Below are 19453 nucleotides of genomic sequence, written 5' to 3' on the forward strand. Positions count from 1 at the left end.
GGTTATTTTGGATTGTCCTCCAAGAATCCCGCTTTGGTTGACTTGGATGGGCTAAGTGCTGGTACAGTAACTACATTAGTATTGCTCAAGTGCCAAGGTACTGAAGGGAGTCCCTGGATATTAAAACAGCTCGTTACTATGAATCGTGATCAGATGTTCTGCTGCTTAACAATTATGTATCGGTGGCTTTTTGGCTGATAACGTTTATGTTTGTTAACTCTGGAATAAATTTTCTGGACCCATCAGCTCCACCACTTTATCTGAATCACTCTTGTACTGAAGAGATTGTACAGGATTGTTTGTTGGGTTCTTCAACACACTTAGTCTCCTCTCACTAACTCCAGTATTACTCCACAAAGTTACTCCTCATTTACACCAGTGAGAGTGAGATGTGGATCAGGCCTATATGCCTCCATTCCTGCCATGTAGCGTAGCAATATTTTTTATTCTGTGATCGTAAATGGAGATTTTTGTCCTGCTTTTTCCAGCTAGTAATTCTAGTGCTGCCATTCACTGAAATAGGGCAATGCAGGACTCCAATGGCATGAATCCAATTGCAGGATGGGGTCAAAATGTTTTTCACAAATCCATAGAGTGGTAAGAATTTTAGTATTTCACAGGTTCAGCAGTTCGTATAAGACTGTTGAACTTCAAACAGAGGAGCATTAAGGAGGACGAGAAGCTTGTTAGCAGGGTAGGCTCCAAGTCAGTGACAAGGAGTATGAAGAATTGAGAGACTGGCAAAAACTGGATAGCATTGTTAGCGAGTGTTAAATATTGGTTAAATTTTGATTATTGGTGGCTCAGTTTTAGCCAGTAATAAAAAATGGTGAGGCAGGAGTAGTCAAGCTTCATTGCCTTTAGTACTAAAGTTTCCTTTATTATTTAAGAATAGCGCATAACAAGGGATATCAAATATGCAACCAAAGCTGGCAGCCAATGACAGCCTGATCCCAGTCCTGCCTGGTTTGACAAATAACTCAGCCATGCCATCTTTTATAGATGGGTTGTTAATATGCCATAGCATCCTCTTTTCATACACATATCCCCTTTCTCTGTTACATATTGCAAATATTCCAAGAACATACTACAATATCCAGACTTTCCACACTAATGTGACGAGCACATTTTGCAGTTAAAAAACACTTGTCCTGATAAACAGGACACTATACTAAATATTAAACTACTAAACCTGTCACTCTTACTAAAGCTCAAACAACTTTACATCATTATTGCAAGTTATTCCTTAAAGCTTGCTAGGGGTTTGGTTCACTCAACAATAAGCCCTTTCGCTTTCATGGTCAACACAAGAATATAGTCAAATTTAAACCTGCCGGCTGAGTGCATAACACAGTAGTGTGGCACAACCCGCTGGTAGAATCATGTAACAGGTATATTGTTTTCATATGCACACTTACCTAATTTACTGTACAAGTGGATAGGTTTGTATGACCCTGGTCTGCTAAATGACTAAGATTGTCTATTAAGTGGCATGGCTATTGTTAGACACTATGCTTTATAAGCAACAGGCCAGGTATTCGGAGTCTCTGGGAGTTAGCTGGTAGATGGAGCAGAGGTAATAAAATGACAGATGGGAGAACTATTCAAAGGGTAATGCTGCAGAGTTCTATCCACCCAAAGATAGAGAAGTTCAAATGCCCCCTAGAAAGAGACATGTAAATAACTGTATAAAACATTAACACTGGAAATTATCTTGAGTGTAGCTATACTGTGGAATGCCTACTAAAACCAACACGTATTAAAGGAACAAATCTTGTTGGTCTCCTTGGGTAAAATTCAACCTGTGCAGAGGGCCAGTACAAGGTCTATGTACTCTGTGGGCTGAACTGGGATTTAAGCGCTGTGCACAGGGGTGAATTTCATCCTTTCAGCGTGCAATTCTGACTGAATTCAGGCTCTTATCAAATATCAAGGAATTTCTTGTTAGGTCTTATTTCCCCTGTTATGTAAGAAGCCCCTGATCCATTACCCAATTCCAAGTTTGAGGGGAAAAAACGCTCGGTACCATTTTGGAGTGAACTCCCCCCGCTGCACTATAGCCTCAGAGATAACACACACCATGTGGCTCTTTACCATGCAGAGGTGAGATCTTGCTTTAGGACTCTTGTTTTGCCCCTTTGCTCAAGGTAGGGGTTGGGTGGCAGAACCAGGCCCTTAAAGCACCCTGCACAGGAATGCTTTGAAGAACAAATGGGTTGGTTTTCCTGCCCGTTTTGCGTTCCAGGCTTTGGATTCAGTAGGGCGGCTCCAAGACGTTGCCAGCCACGTGTGCAGACCTGGGGATTGCCATGTCCAGCTAAGGAGCAAATGCGCTGAGGTTTGATAGTGAGGTGCAAATCGAGATTCTTGTACCTTTGGGAGGCGGGGGGAAGCACACTGAGCAGGGTCTGCTGTGTTCTGCACTGAGGTTTGGAGTCAACAGGCCAGTCCTGTGAATCAGGTCTGTCAAAGCTGAGCCTAATGCACCACAGACAGGACCTTTGCCACTGACTTCAATCAGCGCCAACTCAGGCTCTCAGTTCTACTGGTGCTGCTGCCTGTGCAGGGTCAGGAAGCAGCCAAGGCACAGCAGATACAGCGCTTGCCTACGGAAGGGCGATTTCATCAGGAAGAGAGCCGTGTGCACTGATGGTCTCATACCAAGCCCACTGATGGAAAAACTTTGGGTCAGACCCTTCCATGCCGCTCGAGCTCTGTGAGGGAAGGGAACACGCAGAGAGAATTAAATTGCATCCCAGTCTGATGGATGAAAACTTTCCAGGGCCAAGTGTCAGGCTCTGGGCTCTAGGCAGTCAGGCCTGGTGGTTGGAGCAGTGGTCAAAAACACGTACCAGATGTGGAGCCAGACGTGGAGCGGGGACCAGGACGAGGGCGGAACTGAAAGCGGAGCCCAGGGACAGGCCCTGGGTCGGAACCGGGGTCAGAATCCGTAGACAAGCCAAATCAGAATTAGAGTCCAAGTCCAGATGCAGAGCGGAGGTCAGAGCTGGGTCGAAGTCGATCCAAGGGTGTGGGGGTCGGGATGCAGGATGGAGCAGGCCAGGAACAGGGCTGGAGAAAGGCTGCAATGAGGCTCAGGAAAGGCTGGGGCAGGAACAGGGCAGGACTGGGGGACAGGCTGGAAGCCTTGGGAGCCTGTAACACCAGGAGGCAGCGGGGAGCAGAGGGGATTCCTGGCCGAGTGCTGCTGTTGCCCTTCACTGCCCTTCCCCTTGCATCGCTAGCTAGGCCAGCACAGCGTGGGTGGCATTTCACCCACAAGGGACAAGGCCACCACACCCACAGCCCAAGAAATTTATACTCAGAGGGGCTGGGAATTTCAAGGGCACCGAGGGGAGTTAGGCACTCAGTTCCACTGACAACCACTGAGATTTGGCCCCGCAACTGCCCTTTGTGCTTTTGAAAGCCTCCCCTGAACAGACAGGCAATGCAATAGACACATCCGACCAGCAGCAGGTGGGTTTATCTCAGAGCAGTGCAAAAACTGAAGGGCCTTGCTCGATTTGTTTGTAAACACTCTTCATTGGTGGGTGCGCATTGTTAAGCTTTGCAGAACGTTTTAAGGTGGGATGTGAGAGGAGGGAGGTCAGTCACTTGACATGCCGGGGGAAGGAGAGAGTTCGGGGAGTTCATAGTGGCACGAAGGACTAAGACTGGGAGTTAGGTGCCCAAATGCCATTGAAAGTTAATGGAAGTTGGATCCCTGCTTGGGCCCCTTTGAAAAATTCCCACCCTAAGAGTGGAGGAAGGATACAAAGGCCACGTCTACAATTTCTCCCCTAAAAAGTCCTGCTGTTGCCGTCATTGGTGGTAACAATGGTGGGAGTGCTATTGTAGACAAGGCACAACTGGCATCATTAGCACCAGGCCATCTAAGTCTGCTCAGAGCAGGGCTACGTGACAGGATAGTCGAAATGCTGACAGCCACTGATGTCTCATCTGCATTAGAGGAGCGGAATCAATGGTGGCAACAGTAGGACACATCTGAGGCAGATCTTCAGTGGGCGGAAATCAGCCTGGTGAACGCCAGCGGAGCTGTGCCGAAGGGAAAGCTTAGGCTGTGATGCAGGGAAGGGAGCAAGAGCACTACAAAGAAAATGAGGAGAGATGCAGAGAGGAAGATGCAGAGAGGAACAGACTCATTTAGGACCAGAAGGTCAGGGGAAGCCAGTGAAGTGGTCCAGAGCGGGAGTGATGTCATCCAAGCAGTGAGCAGAGAGGCCAGAGAGGAGGAAGTTGCAGTAATCGAGGTAGCTGACATGGGAGCCACAGATTAGGATAGATTTCCAAGATTTTCCGGCTCCACTGGGCCACACAAAATCTACTGCTTACTCTTGGACTACGCTGTTATGATGCATTTACAGCAGGTGTGGTTATGACCAGATGTATCCCTGTTCTGTAGCTGTAATTACATGATAGTCTGTCATTCCTTCTCCTCACCCTCACATAGGCAGATGCTCATTTAAATCCACACTCTGCACAAACTGTACACTGGTTCTGGGGTTTTGTTTACTGTAGAGCATTATGAATTAGGCACTCGTGCTGGATAGCTGGTGGAACAGGAACCACAGACTGAAATAAAGCCATCATGCCCAGCCCTACCTCATCCCTCCCAGCCGTCGACACAGGAGGTGTTCCAAGGACGGGAAGAGGCATGGCTGGAGTACAACTGGCTGGTTGACATCCCTTTGCAGCCAAGACATAGATTAGAGCAGCCCTAAATCAGCTCCCAAAATCATGCCATGCACTGAACCGATCCAGGGCTGATTCAGGGAGATGCTGGTTTCTCCCTTGCAGTGCACTTTCTGCTGCACCTAGGAGACCGGGCACAGCGGAAGAATGAGTCTTGAGGGCGTGTAACATAGGGACCAGTGCGTCATCCCCATTCTTGGAAAAGAAGTCACATATCTTGGCAGGGCCAGGTGGTTTATAACAAAGGATTCGTGCAGTTCCCCATATTAACATAAGTCAAGAAGCATTTAAAAAAAAAAACTTTGAAAGTGTTAATTTGTACAAAACGGGCAAACACCAAACTCGGGCCTTAGTTTATCCCACTGAACAGTGGAAGGAAAAGAACAAAACAGGAAGCGTCTAAGGGCCCAAAGCTTGTTTGTTTATCTTTGAACTTTGTGCCAAAACAACAAAACATAATTATCCTAATTTTGCATGCAATTTCCAGCATTGTAAATCCTTCATTTAAGAATACATCATAAACCTACGGGCTGCCAGTCCTCTCTGTTGCTTAGGAACAGGCAGTCAGAAACCCTGAGCAGAGAGACTTGAAAGCCCTCATTAAAAGGCTTTGTGCATCACTATCAGTGAAATGCTAATTTAGTAAGGCTGATTGATACCTTCATGTTATCGAGTTCCGATGATGAGGATGCCGCTCTGGCAGGTCTGGTTCACCTTCACTCACTGTTGTGAACTTTAAAAAAAAAAAAAAAAAGCCTGTATCTTAAGCAACTGGAACCGTTCTAATCCTAAAAAATCAGGCAAGGATCTCACGTTCTGCATCCCTCATTCCTGTCTGACACATACAAGGCATTGGGAAATTATTTACATGCATTTTAAATTCACTTAGCAACTTGAGCTGCACCACTTAATTAAAATATTTCCAGTTGTATAATCATAGGACATCCTTTTCTGCATTCTCCAAGCCTGATCAGATCCGAGTCAGAAAAAAAGCCGCTGTGTGGACAGAAAGTGTCCTGTTAATATAGCGTTCCCTCCTCCTTCCCCTTCTCCACCTCCCCCCACAGGGCTCTCTGTTTGAACCTCAATATAAAGCCAGTGCTCTTGGCTTGTTATGATTCTCATTTCACTATTACATCTTGGTAGAGGCTTATGGAGCACAGCTCTGATCCTGCATACACAAGTATTACTTCATTGAGCTCAAGGGATCAATATTTTAGCCTGAGTAAGAAACAAAGTTAAGCCTTAGTTTGTGCTACAGACAGGCACCATGCGCCTGAATCTCATCGACACCAGTGTAAGATCGGAGAAATTCCAGGCAGCTCAGTGGCATTATACCGAGTAAAATCCATACACGTGAGAGCAGAAGCAAGCCTGTCATTTGTACCCGGCTTGAGGACATGACATCTTGATACCAATCAGGTCAAAGGGAGACATGCTATTGACTTCAGTGGAAGCAGGATCAGATCCCATAGGACTGCTGCACGGTAACGTTTGGCCTGTAAAGGGCTTCCTAAATGGACTGTCCACCTTTAAAAAAGAAAATCATTTTTGATGTGGGAACACAGGAAATAGTGGAGAAACCCAAGTGCATCCAGCTTGAAAACAAGGAACACGCTGTCCAAAAAGCATGCAGGACCAGCAATAGATCAGCCATTTTCTTTGAAAAAGAAAATTAATTGGGTGGAGAGAGTTTATTAACCATGAGTTTAGCTGCCCAGCCTAGTCCCATTCTTTTAGCTGAAAAGCAATATCCAAAGTTGTTTAGATCCATAACACAGAGACTGGCCTCAGCTCAGGATCGACACTCCAACTCTCAGAACTGCCTTCGCAATGGCAAGGTTGTTGGTGTGGTTAGTTGGGAAGGATGGGTGGTTTGGAGGTTTGTTTTGGTTCAGGCACTGGACTGGCATTCAGGAGACCTAGAGTCAGTTCCCAACTCTAACACAGACTCCCTGTGTGACTTAGGGCAAGTCCCTTCATCTCTCTGGGCCTCAGCTCCCATCTGCAGAACAGGGAGAACAAGTTGTCCCTTGTCTTGTTTACTTAGACTATAAGCTCTTTGAGGCTGGTCCTATCTCCTAATAGGAGTATGGCCAGTGCCTAGAATAGCGAGACCCTGATCTTGAGAGGGCACTCTAGGCATTACTGCAATATCAATATAGTCTATGAGCACCAATACCAGTGTCCCAAATACCATGGGGGCGGTGGCCATAACTATGGATTTGCAATAGGTAACTTAGCAGGAGACTAGAGAAACTGGCAGTAACCCATTCACTGTTTGGGGTTACATCGAGTTAGATCCTATTTCTTCCTCAATAAGAAAAGTCACTGAGTGTCCAGTTGCTTTCATTCAGGTCTGTCTTTTAGACACTGTCAAATAAAGAAGATAAAGTTCTATGCATAAAAATTCAACAAATGCTTCCTAATTCACTTCCAAAGTGAATTAGGCTAAACTGAATTACGGCCACTTTAATTCTGACTAAGGGTGTCCACACAGGGATTTAATGAAGTTTAAACAATCCACTTTCTATTTGCACCTTTAGTTAATTCAGATTAATTTTTCTGAGTTTCCCATTTAGACAAGCCCGTAGATTATTTGTAGAAGTAAGCAAAAGAAACAGGAACCAAAGAATGTTTTAAAAGATGGTTCCAGTCTGCAAAATCCTTTGCACCCGGTCTCAGCTCCCTTTGAGAGTTGAATTCTTAACCTGTACCTCCTCCCAGGACATGACAGAACAGGAAAACAATGCTAAAATACACAAAGTCTTTCTCCTTTGATCAAAATTAAGGGGACAGAGCCATTTAATAATGGCCCATAAATGAATTTCCAACAGAACGTGCAGTCACAGTTTCATATTAAGATGGAATGTTTGGAAGAAGAGACCAAATGGGAACTGTTTAATAAGAGTTTGGAGCCATTCTTAAACTTTCTAGGCAAAGAAAATTACAGAAAAGTAGCCAAACAATCTACTGTTCCATCATGCTTAGTATAGGTTGTGCATAGGGGACAATCATGAGAAAAGGAGTCATTTTTGTTTTCACCCTACAGTGAGATTGGATACAAATGGAATGATTGGATTTGGATTTTAGCAAAATCATTGTGTTTTTAATTTGCAAGGCCAACTTTTCAACTGTCCACGCTTGTTCCATTTTGGAGTGATAAACCCAGGTCTCCCAGTATGTCCATGCTCACTCAGCTCGGGACTGGAGGTGGCGAGGGCAATGGTAGATTTAACCCACCTTTGCACACCCCGATCCTGGGGCCTTGAAATTGCTTTCGTTTACAGCTGGCTACCTGGGGTCCCAAGAATCTGTTCTGGCAGTCACTGATCAATGAGCTGTACAGACACACTCCAAGGAGCAGTGAGGGTGTGGCATAATAGCTGCTATAGTGGCCTTGCACCACAGGATTCCTCCACACAGGATTTAAGACAAGTTCTACCACCGTTTTGCTTCATAATAATTCAGGTCCTCACACTGCACCGTCACTGTGGTACCTGAGCACCTTCCAGCAGTGCAGTGACATCGATCATGTGTTGTTCTTTTCCTCTCTCTCTCTCTCTTCCTCTCCAACAGGAAGACTGTGTGTGGATTGCTTTTTAAATTATATCTGCTGTGCCTTTATGAATGAAGACGTGAAGCTTGAACTCGGAACAGAAAGTGGCAGCACTGGAAGTGTTTCTTAGATCCTGTGGGGAGCTCATTCCATAGCCTTGGATTGGCTCCTCCGGCTCCTGCAGAACCAAGCTACAACCTTGCAATAGGCAGTTACGTGGTGGCAGAGAAGTGGAGTTGCCAATTACAATCCTCAATTCAGGGTTTTAGATGATCTTTTAAGCATCCCAAGCCCAGATCGTAGGAACATAGGACTGGAAGGGACCTCCTGGCTCATCAAGTCCAGTCCACTGCTCTCACTGGCAACCCCGACATATCATCCCATTCATAAACTTAACAAGCTCCATCTTAAAATGAGTGAGGTGTCCTGCCCCCATCACTCCTATCGGGAGGCTGTTTAGAAGCTCACTCCTCTGATGGTTAGAAACCTTCCTCATTACATGCACTACATGCATCTGATGAAGTGGGTATTCACCCACAAAAGTTCATGCTCCAATACGTCTGTTAGTCTATCAGGTGCCACAGGACTCTTTGTCACTTTTAACAGATCCAGACTGACACAGCTACCCCTCTGACACTTCCTCACTACGTTCACTGAAGATAAGGATTGAGATTTTGCAGTATTCTATGGGTAGCCAGTGTAGTGAGGCGAGGACAGGTTTAACACGTGTGCAGTAATGACTTTGCTGAGAAGCACTGCTCCATTTTGTAGTAGCTTCAGTTTCCCCAAGGGCTGACATTGTCACACCCAGATAAATTTCATTACTGCAGTCCACTCGGGTGGCAGTGGAGGTGTGCATTACTGTAGCCAGCTGATCATCAGCTGGGATGGAATAGAGTCTCCTGGGCAGCCATATATAATAGAAAACATTGTTTATGGATGATGCTGTGCAAGAGCTTAGTACCAGTGAGGAATCTAAGAGCACTTCTAAACCGTGGACTGACCTGACCAGTTGCGGGTGTGTGCTTTCAGCCAAAGGAGACCAAACCATGGCTTCAAACTGTAACATTTCCATCCGGTGGCATGAGCTCCCTCCTGCTCAGGTTCATCCTCTATCAGCTGGTCTTCACCCATGAGCTGAACTTGGCCAAGCACCAGGTTAGCTTGGTGACAGGTGTAGAGTGTGTTCTGTAGGATAGACAGAGCTGCGCACCACTTGCACACATCAGCCCATGATATCTTCCCAGCTCGTTCTCCTAGTGGTTGCATGTAAATCTTGAAAAAGACTGGAGGTCTTTGTGGGACTCTGCAAGTCAGAGGTCTGGTGGGGGAGTCACTTTTAGAAAAGTTGCTGCAATCTAGTCCGCCCAATCAGAGATGTACGGGTGATGAGCCTTTTAATTTACCATTGCTTATTTTTCACCACTTTGCCTCCAGAATTACTGAAGAAAATATGTAGCTCCCACTGGAGTATGAATAATTATTGGACACACATCTGACTGCTTTCAGTTTTTCGCTTCATGCAGAGAGGAGTACAAAGTGAATTATGAGCCAAAGAATCATCACAGGGCAGGATTTGCTTTGTTATCATATGAAAGGCTTTTTGGAGATAACTCTCTGAGTTCTGTCATAGCACGACCAACAGATGGGATAAAATATCCCTTGGTGGGTCATTATAGCCACCCATGTTTCTTCTGTGGGCAAATCCGAAAGCTATTTTAGGACAGTTATATACATTTTTAGTATGGAATGGTTTGTATTATGGTTATACAGGGACATTTTATGATGTTCACTGTTCCCTACAACATCTCTATGTGGCATTCTCTCTAGCTCCCTATGGAATAAAATAGCACAGTAATTAGACATTTGCCAAGAGGATATGACCTGGCAAACCAGTGATATCAGAAATATGAGTGGCTGGTGCAGACTTTGGCAATGATCTATCCAACATTAGAACCAAACTGCATTGTGTCTATCTGTGACACCGCAGGCTGTTTATGGGTGTAGCTATCACTAAAACACCTTTATTACCAGGACAATCCAATCTCTGTGGACATTTCAGGTTGATGGTGTCTCTACTTTCCAGCCACTGTAAAGAAAAAGTGGGTAAAAGAGAAAATCTTGTAGACTTGATAAGCTCCACTGGCTTCAAGTCACCAGCAGAGCAGTAGACATCTGGCCCCAGAGCTAGTCAAATTATTAATTTAACTATCTGTGCCAGTCTGTAAGCACACAGCTAACAGCTGGGGCCTCCATCCTGCAGTCAGAGCCACTAGTGTGGACCAAAGTCAAAGCGGCTCTGCCAATACAGGGGCCGGTGCTAGCAGATCAGATTGCAGGACTGAGGCCTTGCTGTTCTACTTCTAATGCTGAATGCAAGAACTTTTATTTAGAACCTCTGATCACTGGCATATGGTATCCCTGAGTGATCTGAAACAGATGCAACGTGTTCATTTAATCCTGATGAATCTAACTCAATTGAAAACAACAGGACAGACTCTACTCTCAGTTACAGCCGTTTAAATCCAGTTTACTCCACTGAAGTTAATGGAGTGACTCTAAATTTAGAGTAGTGCGAGAGCAGAAGTAGGCCCCGTGTTGCATTGACTCTATTATTTGCAATGCTAGAGAACTGTTAAGGTGTATTAATACTGATATTTACTCTAGGCTTTTACATCACCACTTCATGCAAACAGATTAATATTTACCTTTTTGTAAATCCTAGAAAGCTGTTTACACAGCACTTAATGCAAGGCAATAGTTTCAGCTGGGGATTTCGATCTCAGATGCTGTCTATATACAGTAGAACCTCGGAGTTACAAACGCCGCGGGAATGGAGGTTGTTCGTAACTCTGAAATGTTCGCAACTCTAAACAAAATGTTCTGGTTGTTCTGTCAAAAGTTTACAACTGAACATGACTTAATACAGCTTTGAAATTTTACTATGCAGAAGAAAAATGTTGCTTTTAACCATCTTAATTTAAATGAAACAAGCACAGAACAGGGCCACCCAGAGGATTTAGGGGGCCTCGGGCAAAGCAATTTCGGGGGCCCCTTCCATCAAAAAAAAAGTCGCAATACTATAGAATACTATATTCTCATGGGGGCCCCTGTGAGGCCCAGGGCAAATAGCCCCACTTGCCCCCCCCCCGGGCAGCCCTGGCACAGAAACAGTTTCCTTACCTTGTCAAATCTTTTTTTGAAACTTTCCCTTTATTTTAGTTAGTAGTTTACATTTAACACAGTACTGTACTGTATTTGGTTTTGGTTTCTTTGTCTCTTCTGCTGCCCGATTGTGTACTTCTGGTTCCAAATGAGCAGGGGCGGCTCCAGGCACCAGCACGCCAAGTGCGTGCCTGGGGCAGCAAGCCACAGGGGGTGCTCTGCCGGTTGCCATGAGGGCGGCAGGCAGGTTGCCTTCGGTGGCATGCCTGCGGAGGGTCCACTTGTCCCATGGCTTCGGCGGACCTCCCGCAGGCTGCCGCCGAATCCGCGGGACCAGGGACCTCCCACAGGCAAGCCACCAAAGGCAGCCTGCCTGCCGTGCTTGGGGCGGCAAAATACCTAGAGCTGCCCCTGCAAATGAGATATGTGGTTGACCGGTCAGTTCATAACTCTGGTGGTCATAACTCTGAGGCTCTACTGTATCTATATCTGAGGCGCCCTCTAAAAATAGTGACAGTATTTGAGAGGAACAATGAAAAAAAAAGTATTTCTAGCCAACGGCTTCCTGAACACCTCTGCTTCAGCCTTTTTTCCCCACAGAGCAAATAGCTTATTACCAATAGCCCCAAATTGGGTTGTATTTGAGGAAATTAAATAACAAAAATATGCAACTGAAGGCTTCAAAATATATTTAATTAAATATTCCATGAAGGCAAAAATCAGGTCAGGTTGATATGGGAATAATTTAGGTTGGCTATCAGCCTTTGGGTGTTTATTAGTGTAAGCAGAGTCTGAATGAGCTCTCTGCTGACATCTAGTGATGAGCTATGGAAGAGGACTTCAGGAACTGATCTCATTTGCATGGGCACACCCACCCTACCTACATGCTCAGCATGATGGGATTGCTTGCCCAAATGATCACTTTTGGCTGGTATTGGATCCCCAGTCTCCTTGTTATCGGGGCAGGAGTAATAAAGTGTTGTTATCCTTGTCGTGTGAATCGAGGGCAGCAGAACTGTACTTGGCATAGCCCTATGAAGAGATTCACCCTCTACTAAATGGCACTCGCTAGGCAGGGGGCATGGGTTCCAAAGCCCAGTGAGTTGAGAAATATTGAAAACAAACAGCTGAAATAGTATGTAAAATTAGAGCTTACTTAGACTCAATTGAGAGCCTTGTTACATGCTGCAGAGCTGAAATCACTAATACCTGTGTCTATGTATTAACCTGCTTTAGGGCAGTCTCTCTAATGCAAGAGGTTGTACCACTAACATCTGAAATAACTGAGAGCTGTGTTAAGTAGTATCTCCTGAAGATGTCTTGGTCATCAGGGTGGCTGGTGGAGAGGCCCAGTGAGTGGCCAGCAGGGCCCTGCAGAGAGGGGAGGCAAGTGAGTACTGGAGCAAGTAAGGTACCTCCTTACCCCCACTCCTCCACCCAGGGTGGGAGGTGAACTCTGCAGATGCACCTCTGAACTCTGGGTCTGCACTGACCAAGGACAACAATTGTGAGTGGGGTGCAGAGAAGGGATGGGCACATTAAAGCGACTTTTGGGTTGCTAGACTTAAGAACCTGAGGGGAAAAGGACACTGCCCAACTTACTTAGGGGTGGGTCTTTTGCTCATGGTTTATTTGACATTCTATACCTTGGGGGAGTGCCCTGTAACCCCCATATTCCTCATTTGTATATAATTGTGATATTGCACATAAAGCATGCCACGTGAGATATCAGGGGAAAGGTTATGATCTGCTGAAAGTCACTGTGCTATCAACATATGTATATCATTAATGCATATGAAGTTATGAGAATTGTGTTGTATGGTTGTCACTAAAATATGCTGTGGGTTTGGGAAGCGCCCAGCTACTAGCTTGCCAGAGATAATGCAAAGGAAAATAACCAACACCTGGATGGGTGTCAAACAGCCATCAGCAGCTGTTGTCCAGCAAGGGAGCTACAATTCAGTGACTTGCCTACTTAAAGCCACACCAGAGGAATCGCTCAACCTTGCCTGGGTGGCTCAGCAATGCCCTGCAGACATGCCTGGACGTGTGTTCTCCAAGCACATGGGACTGGGAGTATAAAACCGAACATAGGGGCCCATTGCTTGGCCTTTCTCCTGCCCCCACTTATGCTGCAAGCAACCAGAACACTCAGAAGAAGACTGAAGATTCCAACAGAGGAGACTGGCCCAGGTTTAAGGGACAAACCTGCATATTAAGGACTGCAGTATCCAGTGGGGTGAGGAAAAACTGCTTCATCTAAATGTTGCCCAGTCTAATAGGGTTGAGAGTTTAGACTGCATGCTTACATTTTATTTTATTTTGGTAACTAACTCTGACTTTTTGCCTATCACTTATAATCACTTAATCTATCTTTTGTAGTCAATAAATATGTTTAACTGTTTATCTTTACCAGTGAGCTTGTGTGAAACGTGTGGAAAATCTGCTCAGGTTTTGCAAAGGAAGGTGTATATCCACTTTCCATCGATGAAGTGGTGAACCAATTAATAAATTTGAACTGCTCATCTCGAGCAGTGCAAGATGGTATATTCCTGAGGTACAGTGCTGGTGCCTTTTCTCTATGTGATTCATGAGTGCTCTGGGAGCATTTGTGCAATCCTCAGCTGGTATAAATTAACATGCTGTTGTGCTGAGTGATAACAGCACCTGGAGGGGTTTGCAGCTTGTCACTATAAAAGCATTGTGAGGGACAGCCCAGGCTGGAGAGTTAAGGGGACCACAGTCCCAGGCTGCACCCCAGGGATCCCATCACAGTTTATGTTTATGAACCCTGTTTGTGATGTTTCCCTAAAATTAATGCCAAGTTACTTCCCTCCTTGTATTAAAACTTTTTTGCTACACTCAGCCTCTGTGCTTGCAAGAAGGGAAGTATTGCCTCTTAGAGGCAGCCAGGAGGTGGTGTGTAATTGTCCCAGGTCACTAGGTGGGGGCTCAAGCCGGTTTTGTGTTGTATTGTTGAAAAGGAACCCCTAGATACTGAACCCAGCCCTTGTTGCTGCCAACTCTGACTGGCAAAAGGGTTACATTAGTGACTCACTTGTTCTAAGCCTGGACCTTTGCCAGGTTTTTGTGGTTTTTAAAATTGTTTTCTCTAAGACTAATCTCTATCATTTTGAGATCTCTGTCACAGCAAGAGAGTTTTATGGAAACTCAAGAACTATTCAACCAAATCTAGCATGCAATGCACACTGTACATATATTGATAGATTAAGGCTAATGCCAAACATTTCGCTCAGAAATTCTAGGTCCAGAAGGAACAACTCTTCCCTATACAGTGAAAGCTTTGTTATCCGGCATGTTGGAGGAATTGGGGGGTCCCAGTTGGTCAAAAATTCCAGTTAACTAAGAGTTATACTTACCAATGGAAGGAGGGAGTTTGGGAGTGGGAGGGGGCTCAGGGCTGGGGGTTGGGGCATGAGAGGGGTTTCGGAGTGCCAGATTGGGCAGCAGTCACCTTGAGCAGATCCTCACAAGCAGCAACAAGTCCCTGCTTCTCCAAGGCCAATGGGAGCTGTGGAGCCAGCACTAGGGGCAGGGCGGGGCGGGAGCAGCACGCAGAGCCTCCTGGCCATGGCTCCGTCTGGGAGAAACACAGACATGACGCCACTTGTAGGGAGCCACCCGAGGTGAGCACCAGCCAGATCCAGACACCTGGCAACCCTATTGAAGATTTGTATTGGGAGATATTAGAAATGCCAGTTTTTAGAGCTTTCTAGTTGGCAAAGTGCCGGATACAGTATACAGTAAAAGCTGTGTTAAGGGAATATAATTGAGCCCAGTGACTTGTGGTTTAACCAAAGCATCTCTTAGACGAATAGCATATCTCCAGCCTTGATTTAAAGATTCCAAATGCTGATGAATTTCTCACTTCCCTTGGTAAGTTGTTCCACTGATTAATTACTATCCCATTTTTTTAAAAGTTGCATCTTATTTCCAGTTTGAATTTATTTATCTCCAACTTCTATCTACTGGCTCTTGCTGTGACTAGATTAACGAACACCACCTTTAAAATATCACCATGTGTTTAGCTTATTGATAGACCCATCTCATTTTGTCTAGGAGTGGCAATTCATACAGCAGCAGAGGAAGAAGAGGATCCAGTGCTACAATGCAGGAATCCATGATTTTCTGCATAGTCTCCCAAAGCACTGGACTATGGGAACTTTATATTCTGTTTTGCTGTGTGAAAGGAACCTATTTAATTACTTTCTCACCTCAGTAGTGTTCCCCTGCAAGTCAGAACGGAGGATTCATGGTGGAATGGTGTAGCAATGCTTGTACCAGGGTTGCTTCCACCCTTGTATGTTCTTAGGATAAAGGACAGTCTCTCTGCTGTGAAGTAGCATGCCCATCAGTCTGTCACTACAATAATGACTAGCTGTGACACACATCTAGACAGAAAACAAAATAAAGCCAAATTAAAACAAGACCAATATTGCCTAATAAAAAAATACAATCATAAGCCCACTCCTGAACTCACTCAGATGAGAGTCACACTTACTAAGCTGTGTTCATAGTGTGGAGGAAAATTTACAGAGGGCCTCAGGCTTTGGTCAAGCTAGTAGGCCTGAAGTATTAGCTGAGCTTGCTTCTGTGTGTAAGGGGCATGAGAAGGCAAAAGTGGGATGGAAAGTCCCCAGAACAGAACAATGGCTTTCTGTGTATAGGGGGCATGAGGAGGAGAAGTGGAAAGTCCCCAAACACAATTTGCAATAGCCAAGCTTGCCGCAATGGAAGCGTTAGAAAAGTCAAACCGCAGAAGAGCTAGACAGGGAACAACAATAACAGGAAAAGCCAAATAAGGGAGATGATTGTTTCTTTTTGCCTTTGACCTTTATTGGATTTTGCAATTGTATTCCACATAAGGTAATTAACACAAAATGTGTGTGTAATTTGTCTGTGCTTTTAAGCTTTAAAAGGCTTGTGTGTTTCTTGTATCAGGGGGCAGCTTCTCAGAGCTGTTACCCCCCTGCGCTTGTATCAATAAAGGAGCCTCAGGCTGATCTGATCCAAACTCAACGTGTGGTTGATTTTCCACAACAATTGAGAACTTGCCTTCAGTTGTTGGACTCTGGTAAGCTGTGAATCCAGCCTCCAATCTAACTTCACTGGCATTACTCCATATTTACACTGGTGCAGCTGAGCCGAATTTAGCCCAGAAAATGACTGGTGTAATCTATAAAACCAGATCCTCAGCCGGTGTAAATTAACTTTGAAGTCAATTGACTTGTATTAAGTTATCCCAGCTGAGGATCTGGTCAATAGTGGCTTGTGAACATGCAACTGCTGGTCCATGTCTCATGTAAAAGTACCTCTATTTCTGCACCTTGAATACTGTATGTAACTCTAGTCCCTACGGTTTAGAAAAGATTTTTTAAAAGTTACAGGGAGTCAAAAAGAGGGCAACAAAAACTGCAAAAGTATGAGATGCTAAAATGTGTGTTGAGAGGCCAGACTGAGATGCAAAGAAATTCATATCTGAGTAATCCAAACTGCAATGAAGTCAATGGGAGTTTATCCACTAACATTAACAGGCTGTGAATCGGGTCCGTCAGAGATAGCTCAGGAAGAACATCCTCACAGTGGATCTCTCACAGGAGTTTTCTGCCCATGAGGAAGACATCACCAAAACCAAGCAGGTTCAGCGACCTCCTAGAGAACATTAGTAATAGCATCCCCTGAACCTGCAGATTGATATCCATTTGCAATAGAAAAGTTTGCTTAACGTCTAGGACGAAGACAAAGAATATGGCATCTGTCCTTCAAATACTTGGCGGCAGGGGAAGGTCTGAACACTTTACACCACCAAGATCTTAGATGAGTTGTTATAGTGCTGTTCCCATGAAGTGAGCTAAGACAGAATGCTAAGTTTCATGGCTTCAGTGATCAAAACGCATTTGAGTTGCCTTCTTCTAACAGTAAAGGATTATCTTCATGGCTGAGGTCAGTATAGTGTCAGTCCTTTTGTGTGTGAAAATGTCAATACATTCTGTCAAACAGACCGATTTGAATGTAATTCAAGATAAAGGTAAAGCTTATTTTTTGCCTTCCCCTCTTGAGAGAGAGAGGGGGATCTATTACTTCACTCCGGCCGGACACCATGGAAGGACACAATAGATGGAGAGTGGAAGTGGCTCCTCACTCTGCGTTTGGGACTCTGTGCTCCATCACCTCTATTTTCAAAACTAGGTTAAAATTGTAAGCTGTTCTTTTAAATAGGCAGGGTTCAGGAATATGGGGCTATGGAGCCTGGGTGAACTTAGGTTTTAAGCTGAGTTTGGAGGTTAGCATGAGTAATAGGTAAGGCTATGATTTAGTCACGGAGGTCACTGGAAGTCATGGGTGGCTGGGAGCTGCAGATTACCCCACTGCCCGTGGGGACAGGGAGCTGCAGGGTACCCCCGGCAGCTTTGGCAGCCCCCAGAGCTCCAAGCCACCATGAGTGGCAAGGGCACCCCACAGCTGCCAGCTGCCGCAGCTGTGGGGCAGCGCTCAAGCTCCTGGCCCCTGCGGGCTCCTGGAACTGCGGGTGGTGGGGGCACCCTACAGATCCTGGCCCCCACGGGAGACAGGGGACCCCCCCCCGGAGCTGCAGGTGACAGGGGTACCCTGCAGCCCTCAGCTGCTGCAGGCAACTCCTAGCCCCTGCGCAGCTGCCCCGCTTCAGGCGGTGTGGGGACCCGCAGATCCCCATTTTGTCAGGGATATTTTTAGTAAAAGTCATGGACAGGTGACGGCTTCTATAATTTTTTCTTTTTTGCCCTTGACCTGTCCATGACTTTTATTAAAATACCCAGGACAAAATCTTAGCCTTACTAATAGCCCAAAGCATGGGACCAAAAAGAATGAGAACATGAGAAAGAAGGGTTGTTTGTGTTAAATTGGTAGTGCCCCAGTGTTAGCTTACTGAGCAACAAAGCCCGTTGCCAACTCTGTCCACATATCTATTCAAGGGGCACCATCATAGGACCTAATCACATCAGCCACGCCATCAGATGCTCGTTCACCTGCACATCAACCAATGTAATATATGCCACCATGTGCCAGCAATGCCCCTCTGCCATGTACATTGGCCAAACTGGACAATCTCTATGCACAAGAATAAATGGACACAAATCAGATGTCAAGAATTATAACATTCAAAAACCAGTCGGAGAACACTTCAACCTCCCTGGTCACTCAATTACAGACCTAAAAGTCGCAATTCTTCAACAAAAAAAACTTCAAAAACAGACTCCAACAAGAAACTGCAGAACTGGAATTAATTTGCAAACTGGACACCATTAAATTAGGCTTGAATAAAGACTGGGAGTAGATGGGTCATTACACAAAGTAAAAACGATTTCTCCATGCTAATTTTTCCCCTACTGTTACTCAGACCTTCTTGTTAACTGTTTGAAATGGGCCATCCTGATTATCACTACAAAAGTTTTTTTTCTCCTGCTGATAATAGCCCACTTTAATTGACTAGTCTCATTAGAGTTGGTATGGCAACACCCATTTTTTCATGTTCTCTGTGTATATACATCTTCCTACTCTATTTTCCACTGCATGCATTCGATGAAGTGGGTTTTAGCCCACGAAAGCTTATGCCCAGATAAATTTGTTAGTCTCTAAGGTGTCACAAGTACTCCTCGTTCTTTTTCCTGATACAGACTAACACGGCTACCAGTCTGAAACAAATAAAGTAAATATGGTTAATTGGGTACCAGGTACAGTAAATAATATTGCTTCTACAGGTTTGTTTAATTTATTATGAAGAAATGCTTAGTCCAGAAGTTCAGAAGAAATATGGCAAATAGGACAAGAAGAAAACGTTGGAGAAGAGCTCAGCCATTAATCTTGTCTTAACTGGGCCAGAGGCCAGGTTTCTACATTGCCAGTTGTTTTGCCTGCATCTTTAGAAGCTGGCATGGGATTTTCAAAAGTGCTTATTGTTCACATTCGGATCACTACCACTGACTTCCGTGGGAGCAGATTTGGGCCAGCACTGAG

The 19453-nt window shown here is 45.1% G+C and overlaps 1 long non-coding RNA gene across 1 annotated transcript in view; it reads right to left on the minus strand.

The window, feature by feature from the left end:
• Nucleotides 1-5371: 5371 nt before the first annotated feature.
• The window catches only part of LOC123369884, a 125127-nt gene continuing 111045 nt past the window's right edge, over nt 5372-19453 (minus strand). The window contains exons 4-5 of the long non-coding RNA XR_006579173.1: nt 15673-15849; nt 5372-5446 (exon numbers count right to left, since the gene is read on the minus strand). This is a non-coding gene — a long non-coding RNA (uncharacterized LOC123369884). The remainder of the gene's footprint in view (nt 5447-15672; nt 15850-19453) is intronic.

The sequence above is a fragment of the Mauremys mutica genome, chromosome 4 (genome assembly GCF_020497125.1).
Source record: "Mauremys mutica isolate MM-2020 ecotype Southern chromosome 4, ASM2049712v1, whole genome shotgun sequence".
Lineage (NCBI taxonomy): Eukaryota > Metazoa > Chordata > Testudines > Geoemydidae > Mauremys > Mauremys mutica.